Raw genomic sequence first — 20,891 nt, 5'->3', positions numbered from 1 at the left:
AAGGACAAAAATATCTCCAAAAAAGAGCCTCCAATTCAGAGACAGCAGCAAGAAAAAAACACAATGCCACATTGTTTTATTGATTGCGTGTTAGAATGCAGAGAGCTGGTGGCGGGAGCAAAAGAGCCAGGCAATAAGAAATAAGGGAGTGAGATGGGGGAGGATGTTGTGGGTGAGGAAGGACGGATGAAGGGTAGAGCGGAAAGTAACAGACAGCAGCCAGGGATGAATGAGTAACAGAGATGTTACATTAAGACAGACAGAAGTAAAAACAAAACAAAAAAAGTCAGAGAGAACTAATTATACAGCCATTATACCCCCCCCCCCCCACACACACACACACACACACCCCATGGAGTGCCAGCGAATGGGAGAGGCTGAGCACCTACTATTCCACTGACCTTGGAGGTCACTTGGAGGAAAGCAGCATTAATCAAACTGACGCCCGGACTCAGGCGGATGATAGTAATGTTCACAATAACCCCCCAGCCCCCAACCAGCCCCCTCACACGCAACCAAAATCCAAAGCGCCCCCACCAATCCTCTTGCACCACCACCTATCTATATTCCATCACCTTTATTCTTGTTGCTGCTCTCCCCCCTCTTTTTAAATCTCTTCCCTCCATATTATCCATCTCTGTTTTACCTCCTCTTTTGTATGCCACTGACTCCCCCCGGCCACACGCGGCGAATTACCCCATCACCACTCTTTGTTAATGGACTTCTAAATATCAGTGCTTGCCTGCAGACATGCCGTTCAACATTTACATGGCATAGGCAACCCGCAGATGTATAGGTATCAATTTGTTTGTTTTGCTCACTGGCTCTGTGAATGCTTTTGCATAAGTATCTGGCAGAGAACCAGAAGCACATGTTTACAGGCGTGTGTATGTATGGAAATGTGGACGTTTAGGGCTTTACATGCTCTCATCAAGGCCGTGAATGCCACCATAATTTCTGATTTATGGCAATCATATTTTCAGGGTGGAATAACCCAAACAGTATACAATTTCAAGAAGTTTGAAGAACAAGAATGAGTTATACAAGTTTATTTTTGATTGCAGATATTTTGCAATCAACACAGGGTAAAATATATACACTCACCGGCCACTTTATTAGGTACCCCATGCTAGTAACGGGTTGGACCCCCTTTTGCCTTCAGAACTGCCTCAATTCTTGGTGGCATAGATTCAACAAGGTGCTGGAAGCATTCCTCAGGGAGTTTGGTCCATATTGACATGATGGCATCACACAGTTGCCGCAGATTTGTCGGCTGCACATCCATGATGCGAATCTCCCGTTCCACCACATCCCAAAGATGCTCTATTGGATTGAGATCTGGTGACTGTGGAGGCCATTTGAGTACAGTGAACTCATTGTCATGTTCAAGAAACCAGTCTGAGATGATTCCAGCTTTATGACATGGCGCATTATCCTGCTGAAAGTAGCCATCAGAAGTTGGGTACATTGTGGTCATAAAGGGATGGACATGGTCAGCAACAATACTCAGGTAGGCTGTGGCGTTGCAACGATGCTCAATTGGTACCAAGGGGCCCAAAGAGTGCCAAGAAAATATTCCCCACACCATGACACCACCACCACCAGCCTGAACCGTTGATACAAGGCAGGATGGATCCATGCTTTCATGTTGTAGACGCCAAATTCTGACCCTACCATCCGAATGTCGCAGCAGAAATCGAGACTCATCAAACCAGGCAACGTTTTTCCAATCTTCTATTGTCCAATTTCGAGGAGTTTGTGCAAATTGTAGCCTCAGTTTCCTGTTCTTAGCTGAAAGGAGTGGCACCCGGTGTGGTCTTCTGCTGCTGTAGCCCATCTGCCTCAAAGTTCGACGTACTGTGCGTTCAGAGATGCTCTTCTGCCCACCTTGGTTGTAACGGGTGGTTATTTGAGTCACTGTTGCCCTTCTATCAGCTCCAACCAGTCTGGCCATTCTCCTCTGACCTCTGGCATCAACAAGGCATTTCCGCCCACAGAACTGCCGCTCACTGGATGTTTTTTCTTTTTCGGACCATTCTCTGTAAACCCTAGAGATGGTTGTGCATGAAAATCCCAGTAGATCAGCAGTTTCTGAAATACTCAGACCAGCCCTTCTGGCACCAACAATCATGCCACGTTCAAAGTCACTCAAATCACCTTTCTTCCCCATACTGATGCTCGGTTTGAACTGCAGGAGATTGTCTTGACCATGTCTACATGCCTAAATGCACTGAGTTGCCGCCATGTGATTGGCTGCTTAGAAATTAAGTGTTAACGAGCAGTTGGACAGGTGCACCTAATAAAGTGGCCGGTGAGTGTACATACCCCCAACACTCACTTTGGTGAAACCAAACACGTTCTGTTGACATCACCAAATTGCTGCCCTGATTTGTATTTGGTCATCTGACTGTTAAGGTGGTCTGCCTGTGGCATAGCAGGTTCAAGAGGCAATGACTTGCAGTGGAGACCCCCTGAAGTGATGAGCAGCGAAAAGGGCTCATATTTTACTTTTGAATTGCTTGTTACTCTGCCATGGAGCTAACTATAACATGATACTTAGATTTTCAACAACGCTGAGTTCCAAATCCTTCTGGACACCCACCGTTAGCCAGTTCTGTCTGTCACATGACTGGTTCTAATGAGCAAATTATGGCCAAGTTTTAGCTACGGATGTTAATTTTGAGGCCGAATTCCTTCCTTACCCCATCAATTAGTACCCTCTACAGTACTAGTACCCCCTGAAGCAGCAATTAGTTCCTATGCTCCGCTTACTTGGAACAGACTCCAAGAAGACTGAGAAGATCCCGAGTTCTTTGAAGTCAAAGTTAAAAACCAATTTTTTTTAGAACTGACTGTTGAAGTTAAAGCATTAACTGAGTTGTCAATTAGTTGTCAAGCTCAGAACAAAAGGACCCAGTGTTTGAGGTGGAAAGACAAATTCAACAAAACGTTTATTTAAGACGGAACTGCAGTTAACAGTCTCGGCGTCTAAGGCAAGAACCTCTGCAGGAGAAGAACACAGGTTAGTGACCACATCTATCTGGGAGAGGATGATTATGAATGTGTGAGACACTAACCTAGTCTTAAAGTTCAATCCGAGCCCAGAGGAAGAGGTAGGTTCTAGCCGGTAAGATGTCAACGAGATGTGGCCGGCGCCACCTAGAAAATCCCAGATGCTGGTCTCTTGGAGGTCAGGGAAAAAGCAGAAGATCGGAACCGAGCAGACAAAGGAAGGCAGGATAATCCAGAGGGCGACCACAGCCAGTGTCCAAGACATGCGTGGTAGTCAGAGCAAGGAGATCAGAGGTAAAAAGAGGCGCCGAAGGGAAATCCAGAACGGAGTCGGGGAGAAGTACCGGGTTTGGGAAACAGGCAGGCAGAAATCCAGCAGGAGTCAGTAGACAGCTTAGGCAAACAGATCAGAACGAGGACAAGAAGCATCAGAATGGGTCAGGATCAGGCAATCAGAACACACAGCAATGCTAGAGAACTCACACCAAAGGTTTAAATAATCTGGCTCTGATGACTGGTTTGAAGGCTGGTTAAATAGAGGCTGAAGCAGGTGGATCAGATGAACGGTAATGAGAACTGGGCGGAAATAAACAGGTGAGTGGAATGAGTAATCAGACCAGTCATCAGCACCAAGATCATGACATTAGTTTAAGGTTGTGGTACAACAGTTTTATTTGTTTTACTACCTGCTTTTGTCGTATTTTATCATATTTTCATCTTTTCTTGCTTTTATTTTTCTTCTATTTCATGTAAAGAACTTTGAATTGTTCTTGTACTGAATTGTGCTAATCAATTAAACTTCCCTTGCCTTACCTTTGCTTGCCTTGCTTTCCTGGTAGTGACCTAAACCCGAATTGGTCATAATAAAAAAAAACTTGTAACTCCACTTAGACTTGAACACAAATGTTCCATAACTTGACTTGGATTTCACCATTTTGACTTGAAATTACTTGATGTTCTCATTAAAATGAAAAGTGTAGCACACAAAAAAATATTTGGGAAAATAAAATATTGATACCTTTAGTTAGCTCACAACACCAGTCTTTCAGAGATACTTCATTATGAATTTTTAGTAATTTTTTTTTTTAACATAAGGCTTCTGACTTTCTCGCAATTTTTTTAGGCTACAATGACTTGAGACTTACTGGCAACGTGTTTCCTATTGATTTGGACCAACCTTAGCCAACAGGTAAAGTGGTTCTTTTTGACCGTGGCTACTAAGACTTAGACTTACTTAGACTTTAGACCCATTTACACAACCCGTTCTAAACCGTGCAGAGATCGGTCCGAGCATGATAACCGTGATAACTGTTGAGTCTAAATGGCACGCACAACTGGAACTGATTGTGCCAGCACAACCGGACCGCGCTAACATGGTACTAGTTCATCAGTAGGGCTCGGCGGGGTTCAGTTCTGGCTCGGTTCTCTGATAACAAAGCGAGCGTGAGTAGACCACATCATCTCCTTACAGAAGTGTCATATCCACTTCCCAAGAGCCGACTCTGTCAAGTATATTCACCAAAGGCTGCCTCCTTCGCCTAAATGTTAGGGCACTGCCATGTTGGTTTGCTTGTTTACCGCTAGGGAGCAGTAGTACCGTAGATTGTCACGATCAGGTGAGGAACCGTGCTATTGTGGGGTGTAAATGGTAAATGGGCAAAAGGAACCAAGCTTAGCTTAACTGATCTAAGTTCGTCATGGATCGGTTATCAGAGGGTAGAGTAAATGGGGCTTTAGACTTAGACAGTGTGTATATAAAGAGTGTGTTATTTGGACACAGTGACACCAACAATGTTAGGAGAGGTGATGATAACTGTACCATAAATCAAGCATTTTTTTTTGGCAATGTCATTCTGTTTATCCATTTCCCTGGGGTACTAATGCTTTAAACAATAGATAGAATATTGTTAACTGAAATTTACTGCCATTGGATTCAGTGAGATATTCGATTAGGACAATTATTGCAAAAACATTAAGCCTCCGAGACAAAATGAATACCATTGTAATGAAACAGTGACAATGTAGAAGCTTCACTTTATCTCAGCCTCTAATCAAACAACTGGGCCCCGATAGAGTTTATTGGATTCAACCAGCTCCGGTTCACTGATGTCAATCCTCCAAGCAGTCGGTTAAAAATAAAGTCAACAAGCAAGTCCGCGTTGTGGTCCAGTGTGTCAGTCAAGCAGAAGGCAATCAATACTCCTGGGATCCTAACTGAATAAGGTGTATATTCGAGCGCCCGTGTCTGTGCGTGCATGCATGCTTTGGGGGATGGTTGCAACAGGCTGGGTTAATCTGCCAGCGCTTGTCTGTGCTGATGATAGTATTGATCTGATGAAGACCATCTGAAGGTCAGGATGCGTTGCCTTTGTTTGTGCAACCTTGATCAAGATCCTGTCTCGGGTAGAACAGCTGAGACTGTCATCTAGTAGAGAGGACACAGTAAAATGGTTTCCCAGATTTTTCTGGCTGTGATTATCATAAATTACAAAGCGAGCTGTCAGGTCCAGAAGCCTACTACTTTTTGACTGACACCACCACTACCATTTCCCCTTTATGGGTTATTACCATTATATCAGAGCCATGAAACACAAGCAGGGCTTGTTAGTGCTTAATTATTCATTTAGATCCATAAAGTCAATCAATTAAGCTTAAGTGTGCGATAAATCTGATTAGCCAGTCAGTTCCCAAAACACCATAAAATCCATGCAGGTCTTATATGCCTGTAATGAGTTTGCAAGTAAGGGTATGGGGGAGGGGAATACCCACAAACACACACTGAGAAACCACTACACTGGATGATGCTTATTCTTTTTTTTCTGGTTGATAATTTGATGTATTAGCTAACGGGGATGAAAGATAAGCATGATTTAATGTATGCTAATAATATAAGGGCTGCGGCTCACAACAACAATATAGCAAGGTCATCAAGAAAAAGCATACTTGTAATTAATAGTTGAATTCATTACAAAAACAATGAGTCAGTTCAAAAAAACACTCATTAACAAGATAAGGCATTTTGAAATGAAAATACAAACGTTAATGTGCAGACGATGAGGGCTGCAGCGTTCAGCCTGGAGATACTGCTGGTGCAGTCAGAGCCCATTTGATCAGGCGAAGAGGCCGCTCGCCGCCGCCGTCGTATCATTCCTCATTATTCTCTGCCAAACTCGCTTCCTGATGCTCGCCCTCCCAGCTTCCGTCTCTCCCTGCCCCCCCCCCCCCCCCCCCCCCCCCCCCCCCTTTCTTATATTCGCTGGCCTTTACCTGCCTGCTTGTCTCGGGGGAAATTACCACAGCACAGAAACACTCTCCTTCTCCCCTCCGCTCTGCTCTGCCTCCATCCAGTCATCCAACAAACTCATACGGACATTTGCAAATACCCTACCATTTAGCATGGACATGCACTAATGCACACATGCTTATATAGTCTCATAAAACACCTAAACACTTACAGATTTGATGGCACCTCTGGAACAAAAATGTAAAACACCCTAAAATGAATTACTAATATTTTTACTACAGAGTCATGACCACAAACAAAAAAACTGAAAAAATACAACATTAATTTGACCGCATTTGCTCAGTAATCTGCCACGTTATAAAATTCCCAGCAAAGAGAACAATTATCATTGACTGATTGTCAACAACAAGAGAGATCATATCTCTCCTATCCTGGCTTCTCTTCACTGGCTTCCTGCTAAATCCAGAATAGAATTTAAAATCCTCCTTGGTGTTGATGGCAGCAGCACAGCTGATATTTCCCTCCAGGATGGAGTCACAGCCAAACAGGAACAGACCAGATGAAGCTACTATGAGAAAAAGCAGAGAGAGCAGAACGTTAGAGATTGAACTAATAGATTCTGCAGAGTGGGAGAATAGAGATAGAATGAAGCAGAATGATGAAAAAGGGGTCCCTATGTCCTCCAGCAGTCTAAGCCTATAGCAGCAGAACTATAGAGATAGCTCAGGATAACCTGAGCCACTCTAACTAGAAGCTTTATCAAAAAGGAACGTTTTAAGCCTAGCCTTAAAAGTAGACAGGGTGTCTGCCTCATGGACTAAAACTGGTAGTTGGTTCCACAGGAGAGGAGCTGATAACTAAAGGATCTGCCTCCCATTCTACTTTTAGAAATTCTAGGAACCAGTAGTAAACCTGCAGATTGAGAGCGAAGTGCTCTGTTAGGAACATAAGGAACAATCAGATCTCTGATATCAGATGGAGCTTGGCCATTTAAGGCTTTATATGTGAGAAGGAGGATTTTAAATTCTAGATGAAACCAATGAAGAGAAGCCAGGATAGGAGAGATATATCTCTTTTTAATTTTCATCAGAACTCTGCCTGCAGCATTTGTTGTAGTTGGTAACAAATTAGCGCGTGAAATTCCTTTACCTGACAGAGTTATACGCTTTTCAGGTTTAATAAAAGATCCTTCCTCTTTCCCTGAACCATCAGGCCTACAGGCAGATTCCCTTTTCTTTCTCAGCATCTCTGCAGACGTTGGAGATGAGCAATGATTACCCAGCAGGCAGGTGTGTTATTTAATGGATAGGTACTTCAGTCACATTGCTAATCACTGAGACAAACTCAGCGGCAGCTCCCCACTACTAGAACAGACCTCGCACTGGGACAACTGGGAGAATCTGTGTGTAAGGTGGCTTTATTCATATCCAGTTAGATGGTTTCTACCTCTGTCAAAATTAACATCACAGCGGTTCCTTTGCATATGTCAAGTCATGCCACTTTAAGTGAAACGGCAAGTGATCGCCGTCTGCATTTTGATTACTCACATGCATTAAGTAAAGGCTGTTGAGGGATAATCCGTATGCAGAATCAATACAGGATGGCACCCTTAACTCATCAGGCATGCTGCATCGCACAGCTTAATGGGAATGTCTTCTTGTTGAGAGCAGCGTCTGCGGAATAAAGATTTCAAACCAAGATCTTCTCCTGTAACAAAATGCTTGATTAGCTCTCAGATCATGTTTGTTCTTTAGAAGCCTCATGATTTAAAGTTAAGGAGTAGAGATGTGCTTTGTTCTTCATACAGGTCGAATAAACTTTACTACAGTTGAAGTATTGACTATCAGGTTTATATTTTGCACAAATGTTACTTCTTTAAAAGGACATGACAGGGAGCCTTAACAATGGCTTTAGATTGAGCTGAAATAATCGTTATTTAAGACAGAAGTTCCTGAAATCCTCAATACATGGAGTATTTCTGAAGGTAAAAGATGAAAAACTTTCTGAAATTGGTCAATGTAAAGTACTTCAACTTAAAAGTTATAATATTTATCAGTTAGAAACTTAACGTTTGTAACTGATACGTTAACATTGACGTTTCAAGGAAAAGTCCGCTCATATTCAGAATTCAAACTTCTAAAAGTACTTTAAATATAAAATTATTCCATCCTGTTCAATAAATGATCAGTGTTTTTAATTCAGAGTAATTTTCCTGTGAATGTGCTTTACTGGAGGCATCCATGTTTGTCAAAGAACACTACTGCCACCTACTGGTTTGTGACGTCACGGTGCGGTATCGGCTGTTGATCAAGTCCCAGTGCTGTATCTGGTGTTTGTCACAACGCGCTATTATCCAAGTCATCTTGAAAACATTCTTCTTCCAAATGTTGGCTACATATTACGGGTTTTTTCTCTGGCCAGAAGTTTGATGGCAAATCCTCCCTCTTCAAGTTGGCAATTCAATTCAGTTTATTTCTATAGCTCCAATTCACATCATGTCATCTCAGGTCACTTTCCAGTTCACCAGATCATCCAGTCAGATTGATTCAAAGTTTTCTATCTAAGGAAAACCAGCTGATTGCATCGACTCATTGACTCTTCAGCAATCCCTCACACTAAGCATGCTTGTAGCGACAGTGGAGAGGAAAAACTCCCTTTGAACAGGAAGAAACCTCCAGCAGAACCAGGCTCAGTGTGAGCGGCCATCTGCTGAGGCCCACTGGGGTTCAAGGAGACAGAAGCAGAGATAGAAAAAGAAGCATAGATACAAAAGGCAGCTGTAAAAGGCGGCCCCGTCCAGGAAACACACAGCCAGGCAGACGAGCTCCGAGCCAGCTCCCATGTCAGAGGATGAAGAGAGAACATCCAGTTAGTCACAGTCAGAGAAACAGGACTACACTGGAAAACAGGCCAAGCTCCAACATCTATGAACAAAGGTGTTGATGGCAGCAGCACAGCTGATATTTCTCTCCAGGATGGAGTCACAGCCAAACAGGAACAGACCAGATGAAGCTACTATGAGAAAAAGCAGAGAGAGCAGAACGTTAGAGATTGAACTAACAGATTCTGCAGAGTGGGAGAACAGAGAGAGAATGAAGCAGAATGATGAAAAAGGGGTCCCTATGTCCTCCAGCAGTCTAAGCCTATAGCAGCATAACTATAGAGATAGCTCAGGATAACCTGAGCCACTCTAACTATAAGCGTTATCAGAAAGGAAAGTTTTAAGCCTAGCCTTAAAAGTAGACAGGGTGTCTGCCTCACGGACTAAAACTGGTAGTTGGTTCCACAGGAGAGGAGCCTGAGAACTAAAAGATCTGCCTCCCATTCTACTTTTAGAAATTCTAGGAACCACTAGTAAACCTGCAGATTGAGAGCGAAGTGCTCTGTTAGGAACATAAGGAACAATCAGATCTCTGATATCAGATGGAGCTTGGCCATTTAAGGCTTTATATGTGAGAAGGAGGATTTTAAATTCTATTCTGGATTTAACAGGAAGCCAATGAAGAGAAGCCAGGATAGGAGAGATACGATCTCTCTTTTTCATTTTCATCAGAACTCTGGCTGCAGCATTTTGGATCAGCTGAAGGCTTTTAACTACAGTTTGTGGACTTCCTGATAGTAAAGAATTACAATAGTCCAGCCTTGAAGTAACAAATGCATGGACTAGTTTCTCAGCATCACCCCTGGACAAGAGATTTCTCATTTTTGCAATGTTCCTCAGATGAAAGAAGGAAACTCTAGAAACCTCTTTGATATGGGATTTAAATGACAGGTCCTGATCAAAAATAACACCAAGATTTTTTACTTTATTATCTGAGATCAAGTTAATCCCATCCAAGTAAAATGACTGACTAACCAGCTTCTTTTTCAAAGACTCTTGTCCAAAGACTATAACTTCTGTTTTTTCTGCATTCAAGATCAGAAAGTTAGAGTCATCCAGGTTTTTATGTCTTCAAGACATGCCTGCAATTTATGTAATGGGTTAGCTTCTAGAGTTCTGAGATCTCCTGACTCAGTTTTATTTCATGCCTTTTAAGATATTTTATGCATAAACAATAAGTTCTAGCTTATTTGATCAGCCCTTTATATTAAGTGTGTTGTCATGAACATTGAGTCGATGTTTTATGGGTTAAACCCTCTGGAGATTCTGTTGATTTAATTTAGCCTCAAGTGTCTGATCGTTTATCAGCAGCTGGGTTATTAATGTTTGAAGCAAGAGATTCTTTGTCTCATAGGGGAGATATTCAACAGCTAAAGCATAGCCAAAGTGCAGACACATTAGACATGCATATAGCCATGCAACATTTAAGCAAGTACTTGTGGCCTGATGGTGAAGTGAGGTTTGTACGTCTTAGAATCTCAGGCATGATGTGTGGACATGCTTTTTTTGTGCAAATATGCACCCATGAGCGTGCAGATTGCTTGAAATTAAAACTTGATGTGGAACAAGGCTCATGATTACAGTGGAATTAAAACAAAAGGCATTAAGAGCTTTGAGAATGAGTAGGGAGAGGCTTTGAGGAAGGGAGATTGGAAAGGGGGGCTTGGTGTGAGTGATCGTCTCTCGCTGCAGTCCAACAGCTCATGTCTGGGTTGCTCCTTATCGTAATGTCAGTCCAGCCTGGTTAAATGTGAGAGCAATTAGGGAAATTGGCAAAGTCAAAGAAACGTCTCAAAGACGCCCAAATGAGAAGCTGTGCTGAGCCGTTCAACAGATGTGTGCACTATTCTCTAAACACACAGAGCCTTGGGTATTCATAACTGGGGTTTAATGTCAAGGACTAGCAAGTGTGACATAAGTGTAAAAAAGAAGAATAGTTTTTACAACTACCTGTCCAACTACCCAACACATATACAGTATATACGCTCACCTTTTGCTGTAGTTACAGCTGTTTAGATTTTGAACATGCCCTTTCTCTTTCTCATACTCTTCTTCGTTTATCCGGGACCAGGTTGCAGGAGCAGCGGCCTCAGCAGAGTCTCCTAAACTTCCCCCTCCACAGACACATCCTCAAGCTCCTCTGGGGGAAGCCTACGGTATGCCAATGCCCAACAAGAGACATAATCCCTCCAGAATGTCCCGTGCCTGAGGGAGGCTTCCAGGCACACATTCCAAACACATGCCTGAGCCACCTCAGGTGACTCCTCTTGCTAAGGAGGAGCGGTGGCTCTGCCTTGGCTCCTCCTGGATGACCAAACTCCTCCTCCTTTCTGTAAGGGAGTGCTCAGATGCCCTCACAGGGAGCTAATTTCTGCTGCCTGTATCTTGGATTGTTCCCATTCTTATTTGCTGAACAGCTGAAGACTGATTCCCTAATTTGGGGGAATATGACCCCATCTAACAACTTATTCTGCTTTGATCTGAGTAATCAGTGATTGCTGTGGCTGTTTGGGGTCATTGTCTTGCTGGATTGATTGACTTTATTGATCTGACAGTGGAGAAATTTACTAGTGACATCGGCCCAAATAGAAAAAGAAGAAGAAGGTGCCAAAAGAAGAAAAGGTGCTGTCATGATTTTATCTAAATATCTGACCCAAATGCAGAAGACCAAACAGAGAGACCAGGGAAAAGTTTAACAGGTTTTATTTAGAGCAAGCAGAGAGGAGTCCAGTGCTGCTCTGAACACTGTGGAACCGGGACTGAAAAGTCAAGGGGAAGATTCTGCGGTTAGTTCAGGCTCAGTGGGGAATTTGTGTTTCTTGATCGAAGAAGGGAAATAAGGCAACAGGACTCACGTTTCCAAGAAAAGGTGTCTCTTGTTAAATCCAGTCGGTGTGGGTTGTTCCAGTGAATGTCTTGCTCGTTGCAGGGCGGACAGGGTTTACCCAGATGCGTTTTTTCCTTGAGTAACGGAGGAGCTGACTGCCACTTAATTTTCCTGCGGTACTTGAACGGTTTCTTGTGGAGATGAATCCCCTGCTCAGAAAGATGCCCAAACAATCCTTGGGGGAAAAGTAGATCCAAACCACAAGCTTGCATCCTCAGCTTAGTTTGGTGCTCAGAGAATCCTTCCAGGGGGGAGAAGGTCCGAAACATCCAGTTTGCAGGATGACTTCCTGCCGAGAGGCAAAGACAAAAATAACAAGGTTAAACTCAGGTTGACAAAAACTCAGTTTGACTCAGCAAAACTCAGCTTGTCTAGAGCAGCGGTCCCCAACCACCGGGCCGTGGGTCATTTGGTACCAGGCCGCACAGAAAAAAGTATAAAAAGTTGCGGTATTCTCTCCCAATTACATCAGTCGATGCATCTGTGCCTCTTGACACAGGTTAATTCAACCCCCCCCCCCCACCCCCCAACCCCCCCGGCTGGTCAGTGAAAATATTGTCTGACATATAGCGGTCCGTGGTGCAAAAAAGGTTGGGGACCGCTGTCTAGAGTACCCAAAACTGGGAAAACCCTCTGGCCTCGAGGTAGTGGCAGTCAGCAGCTTAAGATTCCTCAGGTAATGAGGCAATGAGCTGCAGGTGTGCAGGGTGGCCCAAAGAGAACGGGGCCCCACCTGGTGGAGGAGAAAAGGAAACACAAAAACAACCCACAAAAACTGGATTCCTGACAGGTGCGTATATATATATATATATAGACTTAAAATTCATCCCTGCATTTCACATCACTGTGACTAATAGTCTAGTTTACTACATCCACTTTCCTGTCATCTCTAACCAACTTACCACCAGTCATAAACATTGGTCACCTCTGACCAACATTCAAAAAAAGTTTTAAAAAAACAGTCCACTGGACTTTATGAGATTTTTCAATTCAAAATGTCAGAAGAGCGTTGAGTTTGAGGTTTTATAGGGTGGACCAAAAACAGGTCCAGCCCTTTGGAATGGGGGTCATTTGGCTTTTTTTGTTAGCCTGCAAAGCCCCATACCTGTCTATGTCTCTGAAAGGGGGGTCGTTAATACGTCGTTGCTCAATTTTCATGTTTTCTAAACAAAAACAAGGCTTTGTTGGGCTACTGTATAAGAGCCTCAAACTAAACGCTATTTCTGAGAATTTGAATTGAAAAAGCTTCCTTGATGGGAAGAGAAACGTCTTCAAACTTGAAAACAAAGTCCTTTGGATTGCTTTTTAACTTTTTTGGAATGACCACAACCTGGATGACAGAGAATTTTCACCAATGTTCATGACAGCTGGTAATGAATAGAACTCCCACAGCATGATGCTGCTTTCAACATGTTACTGTGTTTCCAGATGTGATTCATTAGCTTTCTGCCAGTCAGGTATTCTGCATGTCGTCCAAGGGAAACCTTTGCAAGGTATGCAATAGGGGTGGGTATTGCCAAAGACGTCACGATTCGATTTGAATCACGATTCATATGCCACGATGCGATTTTATCACGATGCATCACGATACTTGAATTATTGCGATGCATTGCAATATTTTCTCCTCCATGTTTTGTTTTTTAATGACTCGTCGCAGTATCCCGTGGCCGGAAATGCTTGTGACACAAGGCAGCGTGCGTCAACACATCCGCAGCGATATCTACTGGACTGGAAGTTGTATTACACTTGTTTTTGGCTGATGTTCGCCAACCATTCATGCAATTTTATTTATACAGTTTTTAAAATAATAATCGATACTTTGCGTCAAGAATCGATGCAGTAGATCACGAAAATTAGAATCACGATGCATCATCATGACGATTATTTTGCACACCCCTAGTATGCAATATAACTTAAACATGCATGTCGCTACAGGCATGCATACGCATTCTCTTTCCCTTGCTTGCTGTTTCTTACATCGCTTCAGCCAATAATGAATCACTTAAATCCATGTTGCATAATGAAACGTGTTTAAACATCATGCAAGAATAAAAAAAAATACCTGCACTGTCCTCTGGCTTCTAAAACTGAAGCAGAGGAAAGTACATATCCCCTTCAGTCTTTCTGCAGGCATTCCCCCCTGCTTTCACCTCTCTTAACCCTGAGTAAGAAACATCTGCTTTCCCCATTCAGAGGGAGTTTGCTGCTTTAATAGCTCTGGGCGTATTGCCTCGAAAAATGAAAAAAAAAACTCCTCTGGCTGAGCCCCTCCAGCTCTCTCATTTGTAGTCTGTACCACAGATGTAAGGGAACGTTCTCTCTGGTCAGCCTTAGCCTTTGTGGAGGCAATCTTGACCTGTTCCCAGCACTCTGAGTGTGTTTCTGTGAGCGTCTGTCTATGCATCCAGGGGTCATTTCCATGAGAATGGAGTGCGGAGAATGGACAGGGGGCCACATTTTATTTGTCTGAGGCCACTTCAGATGTAGTTCTAGGGTGCACAGGGGTTTGAGCATCTATCATGTTCTGAATGATTGATGTTGCTCCCTGTTTCTGGTCATCCTGTGATGCAGAGACTCTTGGGTCAGGTTTTGTATTAGAGCTTAGAGATACCCTCTCACAAGTCAATTCCATCTGTGCATCAAAGTGCAAATGCTTGCAAGATCTCTATTTGTTTACTTTATTAAGCTGACATGACCATGGGTAAGATTAGTAATAGTGTTATGTCACATTTATAAGTAACTTTTAAATGGAAAAGTCCGGTCAGCAAGAAATAATCAGTAGATCATTATCTATGCCTAAAACTAATACCTTTGCAGTGATTTAATGAATTTAGTGTTAATCAGTAAAAAATAAGAATAATTTTCTTCGCAATTGCTGAGTCTGGGAGGCGGCCATCTTTGCCCAAATATAGTAGCCCCTCCCTCCTGCCATCTTCCAGCAGTGACGTCACAGTGCGGTTAGCCTAGCGCCATTCTCCCCGCTTGACAAGCAAAATCAATGGGAACTACTAGACACATCTGCAATCAACAACAATTATTGAAGATTTCCAGAGGACTTCACCATTGAAATTCACCAGAGCTACCCGATAGAACTCTGTCTATATGTATAGTTTATTCAGCTATTCTTTATTTGTGCACATTAATTATGTTTTTGATAAAAATCCGTTCGCTGAAATGCCATCAGAACACTTATTATATTAAGTGTGTCTCCAAAAAGCTCCTAGCGCCAAATCTAGCGACTTTTTTCTGCTACTGGAGACTTTGGAGACAACATCTAAAAGCAGCGAACTCTGCTCTCCAGAGCGAGTAGATTGGTAACCCCGCCTCCTGCTCTCCTCTATCTTGTCTGCTGTCATGATTCATGCAGCTATTATTTCATCCAAATGAAAAATGGAGAACAGAGAAGCAGATCATGGCTTGTCTACAGTGAAAAGAAGGACTGGGTTATTTACTTTGGCCTTTTTGGAAACACAGGAAGGAGCAATCAGCTAAGTGAGCTTAGTGCTTGGAAAAAATCTTTCATTCCTTTAGAGACAGCATGAAAAGTCAGCTGAGTACAAAACATAGAGAGGAAAACAAGAAGAAAAGGGACAAGAAGAGAGGGACACAACCTAGAACAGATAATGGATGTCTATTCTATTAACATTTCTCTATCTGGAGAATGGGGCTGTTCTATGTGTTGTCTTCTCAATTCAGAGGGCCCCTGCCTGTCTTTGCCTATGGCCCCGAATTTCCTTAATCCGCCCCTGGCAGTAGCCTTACATGTTTGAAGTTCCCTCATTAACGTGTCATGTTTGTTAGCTGTCAGAATTCTGAGAAAAAAGTCAGAATTCTGAGGAAAAAATTCTGACTTTTTTAATAAAATTTAAAAATCAGTTAATTTTTTTTTTTTTCAGTGGCCCTAATCCTGTGCCGTAAAAACGCAAAGTCTTCAGCCTTGTTTGCTCTGCAGCTCTGAAATGTGAGCCGCCTGTCGCCTGCTGCTGCCCGGACCGCGCAGCTCCACTCCGGGGGGGCTCCGGGAGAGGGAGGTAGGCTGCTGGGTGGGCGGAGTCAGCGTGCTCTGCTCTGATTGGACCAGAGTGACGTATCGGGAACCACTTCCCGGTCCGTGTTTGTTACTGGAAGGAAGGGGGAGAGGCAGACTGCGGTGTTGTTAGTTTGAACAAAATGGCTGAAGGACCGCTGTCACCGAGAGCTCACTGAACGCCCACCGCGACCGTCCCGCTCCGCAGTCCGGGTTTCCCCCGCGGAATGATTTTCCCTCGGAGCCGCAGCTCGGTTAGCATTCCGGGGCAGCCCGCGCGGCGCTAGCCGTCCAGCCGGGGCAGCTTCAACTAAAACCAGTCTTTTTTTTGCACTTTAAAACAAGTTGCCTGGCTGGCGCGCGGACAGAGAACTCTCTCTCTCTCTCTCTGTCTGTCTCTCTCTCTCTCTGTGACGATTTTTTTCTTTCTTTTACAAAAAACTGCCTAAATTCTCCTGTTTATTTTTATTTTTTTTACGCCGACGGCTGATATTTTAACGGCAGCTTAAACCATTTTAGCTGCTTTTTAAAGTCAGTCGTGTTATTTTGTTTTGTTATTAATGGTGCTTTCACCTGACTTTAAAAAAAACGGTTGTTTTTCACTCCGTTGAATCTTAAATCGTGTTTTATTTGACCGCTGTTTTTATTTTTGGATGCTTAAAGCAGAAATTACCGTATTATCTGTGTGTTTCTGTGGCTGCGCAGCCGTTGTTTACCTCGGTATCCTGCTTCAGCAGCGGTCCCGCTTTCATTCCCACTAAATCTCTGCACCAACGCTTTACGGGTAACTTTTTGAGGAAAAGAAAGCAATTAAAAGAAAAAAAAATGTTTTGTTTTTTTGCTTATTTTCCTGCCATACACCAATTTTTTCACTGGAAGCGGCCAAAGCTGATCTGAACGAAAGGTAAGTGGTTTTTTCCCAGCTTAAACTGTTTTAATAACAAAGATACACATAATAATTTCATTGGCTTACTCCTAAATATCAATACTTATTCAAAAAATTATAAAACAAACCTCATAAAGTCATGTTTTAATATCACATGCTTAATTTTTATTATGACATCCAATCAGAAAAGCTCTGATCATCAGAGGGGTTCTTTCAATTATACCAGATTGGCAGTATATAGAATTTATATATAGATTATATGGTGTTTGTGTCAGTGATTTGAAAATATTGGACATATTTTTATCTTTATGTCATTCTAAGTGTTCTAAAATACAGCTGATTGTGTCATACTCTGAATATAGGTGCACAGATAAAGTGTTTCTGGTTCATAGTTTGAGGTCTGATCTTTTTATTTTAAATCTGTATTTTACGAAGAGCTATGAATCATAGAATAGAAAAAATATGTCCGTTTTAAGGAGAAATTGATGTTCAGTCTTAAATAGATAAATAAAAAATGCCCTCAGGCAACATGCGTTGTTCTTTCTAGTTGGGAATATTTGTTTTAGATGGATTATCTTCTAATTCCTTCTATTTTTGGAGACAAATATGTGCCAGAAATAAAAAGCATGTTCTTCCTGTTCTCCACTGAATCAGAATCAGAAATACTTTAATGCTTTAATAAACCAAAGATATCAGAGAAACCTGGGAATTTAGTGATGGTGGAGCTTGTTTGAAGCATCTGATTTTAAATTCCCTCTTCAGCCTATTATATATATATATATATATATATATATATATATATATATATATATATATATATATATATATGTGTGTATGTGAGAGTATCACATCATGTATCATGCAGACTATTGCACATTCCACTAAACCGGTGCATTATTAGAAATAGCTGTCTTGTCCCCCTCCTTCCCTGCTCCCCCCCCTCTCCTCCGTCTCGAATGCCCAGTTTCTGATTGAACTGTCGCCTTCCATTGCATCGCCCTTTTCCCTGCATCCTGTCCCTGAGGCGATGGAGTATAGCTTTTAATATCTCCGCCTCATGTCTTAATTGAAGTACATCATTTCCTGTTCAAATTCAACCCCCCTCTCGCCTGACATTTTTGTCAAATTGTCTTCTCTATCTTCACACACCAGCGAGGTGATGAAAAAGAGAAGAAAAAAAATAACATGCACATATAAGAGACATCGTAATTTTTCTATAAACCATGTAGATGTGCACCTAGAAGCTGGTTTGGATGTTTCTGTTTGGTTTGCTGTGTGCCTTAGTAGAGGAAATATGACTCTTGTTTTGCAGTCAGTTGCTGCTTTCGCTGGTGTACCCGCTGTTTCAGTTGGTGAATTCATCTCAGGTTTAGTAGCTGATGAATGAAGGCAACCCTCCCCGACTGTCCAAAAAAAAAACCCCAACAAAAATGTGAGAAATGGTGAAGAATAGTCGGGATTATGTGAAGAAGATGGGAGATTAAATGTTGGTTTCTTGAGTGCAGCTGTGAGTCTTTCTCCTCGATCGACTCTGATCAGTAATTGCTGAAAAACTAGATTATTTGAAAAATAAAAATCCGTAAAAGATCAAGGAATTTACACCTTCCAGTCTTGTGAATCTTTGTTGTGTTGATTTAGGGGGGAAAAAAGTTATTTTAGGTCCTCTTGTGTTTTTTTTTCTTTTCTCGTTTGGTCTAATTCTTCAAGAAAGACTTCTGAATCAGCTGGTCAGACCTCAGAGAAAACCAGAAGTCGGTTTCAACCAAGGCTGAGTCAATTAATCGTGATTAATCGATTATAGTAATAATCGTCAACTAATTTAGTAATCAATTAACCTTTAATTGGAGTACAGAAACTGTAAAAACATGCATTTAGCTGAAAGAGCAACCCACTTGGAGCAGGAATTATATGAAGATTGTAAAAATATATAAACATTTGGATTTTAAGAAAAAAAAATGCTTTCTTCTGTCAATTTGCTCCATCAAGAACACCTCAAGTAGAAAAGTTTTAAGTTTCACCTGGTTTAATTTAATAAAAGGACCTTTGGCTAGATAATTAATCGATTAAGTTGAAAAATAATCGACAGGTTCATCTGTTAGTTTCAACCAAGAAAATCTTAATGAAAAGCTTGTTTTTAGAACATATAGTTCTTAAGTCTGTCTGTGTCAACTTCTGAAAACAGTTTAATAGACATTAACGGTAAATGCTTAATTTCGTTGCTTTGTTTTCTTTATTTTTAAGAAGCTATGAGTCCCGTGGGCTGTAGCTGGAATTGTGCTTCTGGCTGTTGGCTTTCAGGCGTTATTTTTCATTAGACTGTATCGTATCAAAGCCACGAGGACAAACCCAGCTCTGCAGCTCCCCTCTGCAGCTGGCTTTTATCGCAGAAGGCCGAGATCGGTGATATGAAAGAGAAACCCAAGGCTTACTCTGCCCTGTTTGACCCTTTACATTAAAAACATGTCATTAGCCATGTTTATATTTTAACCCCATGGCTTACAGTTGCTTTAAAAAAACAAAACAAATCAAGATGTCTGAGCAATAATTAATGTTTTACTGTTACTGTCAAGTAAAACAAAGACAAACTTGAACTTCTCAGCTCTGTGTTGCATAGAGTGACATTAGCCAGAGCCCCACTGTGACTATCACTGAACCTGTGATTATGAGGCTTTTCAGACAGCTCGCACCGTCCTGATAGATAACATGCTTAACGCCGCCACAGGGGGCTGCTCCGGCAGGGGAGCGTTGACAGTAGAATCAGCTGGACTCAATTGGTGACTGCCAAAAGCCATTATCCCCCCCCCTTCTCTTTGTGCATGGTTGTTTTGAAGTGAGGTTATGGGGGGGCGATGGAGATTACCTAGGCATGTGAGTTCATTCAGTGTGCTCACAGGCGGTGACTGTTGGACAACTAGAGCAGTTTCAAACGATGGAAGAATCGACGGCACATCTGGTTCGGCATCTTTTTAAAGGAACAGTCCGGTCAGCAAGTAATGATCAATGGATCATTATTCATACCTAAAACTAATACATTTGCAGTAGGGGTGGGTATTGCCAAAGAAGTCACGATTCGATTCGAATCACGATTCACAGGCCACGATGCGATTCTATCACGATGCATCACGATACTTGAATTATTGCGATGCATTGCAATATTTTCTCCTCCATGTTTTGTTTTTGAATGACTCGTCGCAGTATCCCATGGCCGGAAATGCCTGTGACACAAGGTAGCGTGCGTCAACACATTTGCAGCAACATTTACTGGACTGGAAGTTGTATTACACTTGTTTTTGGCTGATGTTCGCCAACCATTCATGCAATTTTATTTATTCATTTTTTTAAATTAATAATCGATACTTGGCGTCAAGAATCGATGCAGTAGATCACGAAAATTAGAATCACAATGCATCATCATGACGATTATTTTGCACACCCCTAATTTGCAGTGATTTATTACATTTAGGGGTAATTAGTAAAAGATGAAAATCACCTAGTCTATAGTAACACCTCACTCCTGATTCCAATAAAATTAAAAAAAGAACAACAAACCAGTGGACTTTGTTTCCATGTTTGAAGATGTTTCTCTTCCATCCAGGAAGACTTTTCAATTAAAAATGTCAGAAATAGTGTTGAGTTTCAGGTTTTATAGAGTAGCCCAACAAAGCCTTGATTTGGCCTAGAAAATATGCAGATTGAAGCTGATTAGCAGCTCCACCCCTTTGGAATAAGGGTTGCTTGGTTTATTTGTTAACCTGTAATACCCAAAGCCTGGAACTCAACGCTATTTCGGACATTTTGAATTGAAAAAGCTTCCTGGATGGAAGAGAAACGACTTCAAACTTGGAAGCAAAGTCCAGTAGATTTGTTGTTTTTACTTTTTTGGAATGACTATGACCTGGATGACTGAAAATCTTCATCAGCACACCTCCCTCCCGCCATCTTCCAGCAGTGACG

General features: G+C 42.0%; 1 protein-coding gene across 2 annotated transcripts in view; it reads left to right on the top strand.

Moving 5' to 3' along the window:
• Positions 1-16,143: 16,143 nt before the first annotated feature.
• Positions 16,144-20,891, top strand: part of LOC119775511 (trinucleotide repeat-containing gene 6C protein-like) — a 69,152-nt gene continuing 64,404 nt past the window's right edge. The window contains exon 1 of one of the 2 annotated variants that reach the window (XM_038273499.1): positions 16,144-16,955. The gene's annotated coding sequence lies outside the window, so the exon portion shown is untranslated. The remainder of the gene's footprint in view (positions 16,956-20,891) is intronic. The other variant, XM_038273501.1, reaches the window with a different exon arrangement.

Source organism: Cyprinodon tularosa, unplaced genomic scaffold (assembly GCF_016077235.1).
Source record: "Cyprinodon tularosa strain WSP-4 unplaced genomic scaffold, ASM1607723v1 ctg874, whole genome shotgun sequence".
Classification (NCBI taxonomy): Eukaryota; Metazoa; Chordata; class Actinopteri; order Cyprinodontiformes; family Cyprinodontidae; genus Cyprinodon; species Cyprinodon tularosa.
The sequence above is the reverse complement of the archived record's forward strand: the minus strand, read 5'-3'. Positions and strand labels throughout refer to the sequence as shown.